Here is a 7,531-nt window from a genome sequence, read left to right as displayed (position 1 = left end):
AGATTGATCCCAATCCCGACAATGAAACCATTTGTTGGCTTAAGGGGGCTTGACCCAGGTTCAGAGTTATTCACGCCAACCAACAAAACCCTAACTACTGGACCTTTTGGCAACAACCTACGTAGCACAGGCTGTAGCCTCACCCGAAGTAGTATTGGGGGATGCTAGAACTAGGTTTTTGCATCTAGAGGCCTGTGTGATGGTCTTCCTACAATTCTTATAGCTTAGATTTGTTTGCACGTAGATATATTCCTTTTGACTATCAACTATTGTAACTCTATTTAAATGACCCTCATACCTTCACAAAGGCACTTAACTTTACATATAATGCTGAAAAGACACTGATTTACTACTTTTGTGCAATGAACTGTATATTCTGAAGCCTTTACGACCTAGATTTGCCTTCGCGCAGATCTACCCTTTTCGAACAGTAAGCCACAACAGATCTATATTACGTCTTTCCCATCTCCATGAAGGAGGTTAATTATACTCATTTTTCATAGACATTAGAGAGTTATCCTTTTTCCACAAAAATAAAGCACTAAATCATATAAATCAGATCATTGAGCGAATATGCATAAAGTTAAAAAAAATAGGAACAAGGCACAAATGCAATAGATTTGATAAAAAATAGTCTTTATTATATATAGCATTCAATTACAGACTCTTTCTACCCTACACACTGAGCTGCAGAGGTCCTGCAGACTCAGCTACTGAATTACCAATGTCTCTGTCCACTCAGCTGTAGGAGCCTTCTCCTTTTTCCTAAGTACATGAAACAAACTTTTCCTACCGTAGAACCTTGCCCTTTCAATGGTGTTCTATTCCTAGTTTGATACTGAGACTAGCTATGAATCAACTCTATATAGTATTTTGATTACAATACCATGGCCTGTGGCCCATGGGTGAGTCTCAAAAATGTCCTATAACATACCCATACAAGGGACTAATTCCCCTTTGACCCTTAATTAGCTTCACGCTCCACTTCCTCATTTCACATAGATTTCACATTCTTTTACAAAAACTGTTACAAAACTGTCAAAAATTGACCCTAGGGAGCTTATCCCAACACAGATGAAGGGGAAAGAAATCATGATAAGGAGATGATAGAGGAGGACAAGAATCAAAATCAGATCCAATAATAAATTTATGAGTGTTAATACCATCTAGTGGAATGGATGGGTTATTATTCACTGTAGGCTTCATGAATTATTAGAAATTATCCTTGGTCGATCATGATCATGGGAAACAAATGATGGTTGAGAATATGGATTAGGAATTTGATTTGTAGATTTCAACTTCAACATTATCACAAGAAGGCACCCAAATTGGTACTAGAAAAGGAGGAGGACAAGGAAAAAAAGGAACAATAGGTTCCTCCTTTAAGATTGGGGTGTCCCATAGTTTCCAAAAATTCTGTGAACATGAACATCTAGGGGTTTAGATTCACATTGATTCAAAAAAATATGAACCAAACCTTAAAATTTTTGTTTAAATAAATCCCAATCGATATCTTCTTCAGGAAATTCATAAGATCAGTGAAGGAACCTCTTAGAGAAATCATGAATTGACTCATTAAGATTCATTCTAATTTGATTGATTCTTTTATAAAAGTCTTGGTAATCACACCAATCAAAAGTTTGATGAAGCTCCTTAAGAAATTGATGAAAATAATGAATGGAAGCAAGTGGTAAGGTATGAAACCATAGAATAACGTAACCTTCAAGAGTGAGGGTGAACAAAATACACGTAACATATTCATTATTGATTTCACGAGATTTACAAAACCCAAGAAAGTCATTTATGTGTTTGGACAAAAAAGTGCCAACCTCACGATCAAACTTGAATTGAGGCAAGACATGAACAATTTATGCAGATATTGAAAGTTTACCAAGAGTTAGGTTAGAAAAACACTCTAGGATTATAATTTGAGAATGATCCATTAAAGATACGATATTCAACACAAATTCGAAGGGCACAAATTGTTATCTAGCCCTCCTTCCAGTGCCAAAATGTTGATGGTGCTAAATACCATCAACATACGTGGGATCTCCCTGATGTGAAGTCACAATTAGACCTCACACTATTTGGAGTAGGAGCCCCATATAGAGTATTGGCCTAACTACCATAAGATAAAGGTTTTTCTTGATTTCAATGGATATCATAAGAGATTATATACATAAGTGTTGAATAAGCAAGTAAGTTGACATCGTGAAACATTGATTGAAATGTGTAAAAGGACACCTTCATGAAGGGGGAGAAAAAAGTGAGTCTCTGGAAGGAAGTATTAGTAATGGCCTAAGAGAGACACACGAGAGCATAAAAATACCCATTAGTGAAATAGTTCACATAACGATTATAAGTAGAATACAACACACATTCAAAAAGATGAGTAACAAATCCACTAAAATAGTTCAATTTCCCTAGTATATATGAAAACAACATATACCATAAACATCCCAAGAATAGTCCTAAAACATTTGCAATACACACATGAAAATGTGTTGGATCATTGAGTTCAATTAGGAAAAATATCCAAGTACACAGTTACAATGATGAGGCTCTAGTTCCAGGAGTGGAACACTAAGCCACTTCTTACTTCTCCAAAATATCATTTTCTCTGCTATGCCAAGTGTAGAAGCCACGACTAGCTCTCCAAACCTTAAGCCTCCAAATGAATTTTTCTTTAGTTATTAGGTTTCTTTTATAATAAGAGGAATGGCCTTTCATATACACATAACTCTTGGATTACCCTCATGACTCTTGGACTTCTAGTGTTTCCTTTAGACTTCTAAGTAACCTTCTAAATGACTTTTGGACTTATGTATAATATTTGTCCATACACGACTATTTCATGTTCCACATATGACTCTTGGACTTCCACACTTTAAATTTTTTCATTTCTTGAGAATACACCATTATATTCCACATGATGTGGCATGACACTTGGACACATATTGACCATTATCATGACACTTGTACACGTTACAACTTGACAATGATGACACGAACTTCATGATTAGGTGGCAATGTTCAAATTTCTTCCTTAGTACTTTATCTGGAATGATTAATGATAAATATGATCTATGCTTCATCTTCATGGAATATATTATTTGTTTCTTATATTCAACCTCTAAAGTGTCTTTTATCAGTATCAAAATCTCTTGAGTCATCATGCAATATCTTCTTTCTGTCTTGGTGCATGATCTAATTCATCTCTCCATGATAAATTTCTTTGTGCTTCTTCTCTGCGAGTGTTCTTTATTCATATTATTTACTATATTGCTTTAGAATAACCTTTTTATGCTGAGAAAGTACCCCTACTAATGAAAATCATCCATGAAAAAGAAAAATCAGTCTTAAAAATATCTATTCTACCATTACCTAGCTCATGGAATGAATAACTCATGATAGGCCTGTGAGAGGGTTAAAAGAAGAAGCCTTGATTAGGAAGAACAATCAAACTCATCAAGGCTCATAAGAGGCCTTCAAGGTGTGCTTCTGTGCTCAATAAAGAGAGGGATAACTCAAGGGTGCATGGTGTAGATCTGAAGCATGAAGGAGAATCATTCATTGGAGGAAGATACGCTCATGCACTCACAAAACAAGGGAGGGTGCAAGTGCACACATCAAAGGCAAAAATGAGTCAAGCTTCAAGCCTTCCAAGTGTGCTCATGAGCTCAAAGAGTAAATGAGGTGCAAGGGTGAACATCAAAGGGACAAAGGGGTTATATTTCGAGCCTTCATAGTGCACTTGTGCACTCAAGTGGAAATAGGAGGTCATAATTCTTCAAGTTAAAGGATTGTGCTCAAATGAAGGCTTTGAGATTCATGAATTCAACATGAACTCTTTAAGAGAAGAATGAAGGATTAATCGTTCAAGAGTACACCATGAACTCAAATGCTTCAGGCCTCTAGAGTGCACCATGTGCTCAAAGGGAAGGATGAAGGCTTCATGCTTCAAGAATGCACCATGCACTTTAAGGCTTCGTGCTTCGTGAGTGTGTCATGCACATTAAGGTTTCATGTTTCATGAGTGTATAATTCACTCAAATTCTTCAAGATTTGTGAGTGTGCAATGTGCTTAAGGACTTTGTGCTTCAAGAGTGTGCCATGTACTTTTATGGAGACAAAGGATCTTTTGTTGTTCTGAAGTCTGCTTTATTGTTTCAAAGTGCGCTTCATTGTTTCAAAGTGTACTCAAAGGATTGTTTAGTTTTTGAAGTGTGATTTTTCGTTAATAATTTGAATTTTTCTTCATTTTTTTGAAGTGAACTTCTTTGTTTCAAAAAGGGCTTTGTTGTTTTGAAGTGTGCTTCAGCTTGGGAAGGCACAATTCTCTCCAACAGTGGTCACTTGCGCTTCTAGAATGTGGTTTTCAATGAGGGAGACAACACAAGGCTAGGTGAATTTAATGCATAAGTATGGGAGGAAAGATATGTCAATGAGTATTATGAATAAGTTTCACTCATCACCTAGTAAGAGGGTTAATGCCTTTAAAAACTGCGCTGGCTTCAAGGACCAAGAAGAGCTCTCAAAATGGCTATGTGTGGAACTAGTAGAGTAGGAGAAATAAATGCATCCTAATATGACTCAAAACATGGATCACACACATAAATTACACCAATACAAGCTAATATAATGCACAAGACCCATCCAGATTACCCACCTATTGGAACGACATCCAAGAAACACCTATTTCCAAGTGTGATAGTTGAAAGGACACATTATAACACTTAGAGGACAAGTTATGAGAGGAGTGACGACTATGACCAAAAGGTGTGCTTAGATATAAGAATGTGTCTAGAACATATCACAATGATATGTACAATCATGTAATGCATAAGGCTGAACCAGAACCAACTTTGGTGATACAAAAAGGTGTGACACATGCAAGAGCGAAAACAACAAAAGCACCACTTGCGACAGGAGAAATACATGAAGATGACAATTGCAAAATGAGAACAAAATTGAAAGAGACACATGCCAACAAAAATATAACATGAAAATGACACTTATTGAAGTGAAAAAAAACAAAAAAATGATAGTTGCGAACATGAAAGTGACACTTTTTAAAGATAAAGTGTGAAAAGACAATAGTTGAAAAACCTAGAGAAGTGTAAGTATAATGACAACCAAAGTGAAGGAGACTATCAATGAAAGTGTGCACTAACTCTTGACATGAGTTAAACGATTCACATGAACTATATTGGTAGATGGTGCTACACCTATTCGAGCTTGCATAAAGAAAGTGTTCTCATGAACTCATCGAAGACTGTGCATGTGAGTGCAAGTGACTTGACAGTTTAAGAGTAGGAAGAAGAATTAAACGCTTTTCAAAACATCAAAGGACCATGGAGTAACAATAGAGAAATAGATCATAAGATCCTCAGTAGGCCCCAAAATTAAAGTGTGAGAAAAATTTTGGAGGGTTTTGGTCACAACGAAAAAAAATCTAAAGAGATAGATCCTTCACATGCCCTTTTATAGATGTATGTGATAAAAAACAAAAGAAACTCAAGAAATATGTGCACAATCTTCACTCTTGATTGAACTTGCTTATATATTGTTTGATCCCATCAATAGCTTAGTCCAAAAATAAATGAATTTCAATTACCATATGAACAACGACTAAGGTAAAACTCGACCATGTCGATTCCGCTTACATTCATGAAGACTATGGGAAAACACTGGTTTTTCTCATGGTTTTTTATTTTTACTCGCCTATAGGCATGGCCCCACACACAAAGCATTAATATTTTAGTTGTAACTACACTATTACCTTGACTTATTTTTAGCTCAAGGCTTACAGCTACATTAGTGAGTCTAACTCCATGTGGCTGGGGATTAATGTAGCTCAAAAACTCCCCTACTCAGTCTTGGATTTTCCATACTACTTAATTTTGTTCTATATCACCTGCCCAACTCATTTAGCCTTTGATTTTGATTTAGAAAACTTTTGTATGCTTCATTCAACCTTTGCAATTTCCCACACTTCATGTATTATAACTATTGGCCAAGCAAGACAATCCATGTAGACACCATAATCCATATACCACTATTGTGACAATCCATTGAGACAACCAACAAACTCTGAAGAGCTTGAAATCAAGGACAACAATAATGGAAACAACAAACCTGTTTTTCACAAACAGGTACATGCTCACTATAATTTTGGGCTTCTCACCACTTATCTGGCTATCAATCACCTTAATCGGTTCCTCTCCAACTACCATATTCCTATAAACAATGCATGATTATCATTTGTTTTTATTCATCACTTCTTCCACGTGTTGCAAAAGTGAAGTGATTAAAATTACTAATGTTATCGTATGGATGTATCTACACAACAGGTGAAATTTTGGATGTGTAAATGCCTATCAATCTCTTGTCTTTCCTTGGCTACAAAGATGGAAGAGATTCACATTCCACTGTTGTTAGACTTGCAAGCAAGGTTTTTCATGTAACTGCTCTATTTTTTGGGGTTTTTTATGACATTTTTATATTTTGGATTTCAAATTGTTATTATAGAACATATGAAGATTTATAATGGTAAATATGTTTTCGAAGCCAAAACTCTTGAGATAATGGAGCTTATGATCCTCACCACTCTCAAATGGATATTACACTCTATTACTCCCTTTTCATTTCTTCACTACTTTGTGCATAGAGCGGAAAGTGATGAGTCCCTGCCTAAAACTCTTATGACTTGATCAATCGATCTAATAAGTTTCACGAACAAAGGTATAAAATGATGATTTATTATGTCTAGATATTGTTTGCAGCAATATCTCTATGCTTATTGTTGTAGTGATCCACTTAGTGTGCCATCACGCATCATCAATAATTGTTGTGGTTGTATGTGTGTTGTTGAGGAAGTTGTACCTCTACTAGAATTGGACTACAACAATGTCTTATACCATGGTAGTGAAAATAAAGTAAGATTAGGACTACAATAGGGCCTTATGCATTTGGTTTCTATATTGAATTTTCATTGTAAGTTCGGGCTTGTCCCCCTCTTTTGTAGGAAAATATATATAGTTTCTACAATGTTATTCAAGAGATTCTCTTTGATAGAATATGGCCATCAAATAAGCATACCTCCTCTACATCCTTCTTGAGTTCTAAGAGACCCATTGAGGTTTTGGGTGCATTTTTCTTCAACTCTAACACTGAAACTTCAATTATTTCTTTCAATTTAAATGCCTCATCCATCATTGGAATGAAGATAAGAAAGTCGAGTGCTTTTTCTGATGAAGTTTGATTTGTGATGCCAACTATTGATGTTGTTGTAATTTGACCTAGTGGTGTTCACACTCTATGCCTTTGTAATGGTACCTAGTGGTGTGTAAGCATATTGTTGTAATTTTACCTAGTGTTCGCAAATAATAAATCAATACCATAAATTTGGAAGGGGTTATAGTGAATGTTTTTTCTTTAGCTATTTGAGCATCCTTATATTTCTGGCAGGGAAATAAAACGATACAAGATTCCATGGAATTTTATCAGGTTCTAGGATAGAATATATAGG

At 35.6% G+C, this 7,531-nt stretch overlaps 1 pseudogene; it reads left to right on the top strand.

The window, feature by feature from the left end:
• Positions 1-5,649: 5,649 nt before the first annotated feature.
• Positions 5,650-7,264, top strand: LOC149182199 (cyclin-D2-2-like; annotated as a pseudogene).
• Positions 7,265-7,531: the final 267 nt, after the last annotated feature.

Source organism: Pinus tabuliformis, chromosome 3_2 (assembly GCF_031772625.1).
Source record: "Pinus tabuliformis cultivar Carrire ecotype Pingquan chromosome 3_2, CPIR1, whole genome shotgun sequence".
Taxonomy (NCBI): domain Eukaryota; kingdom Viridiplantae; phylum Streptophyta; class Pinopsida; order Pinales; family Pinaceae; genus Pinus; species Pinus tabuliformis.
Note: the sequence above shows the minus strand (reverse complement) of the source record. Positions and strands in the feature narration are given on the sequence as shown.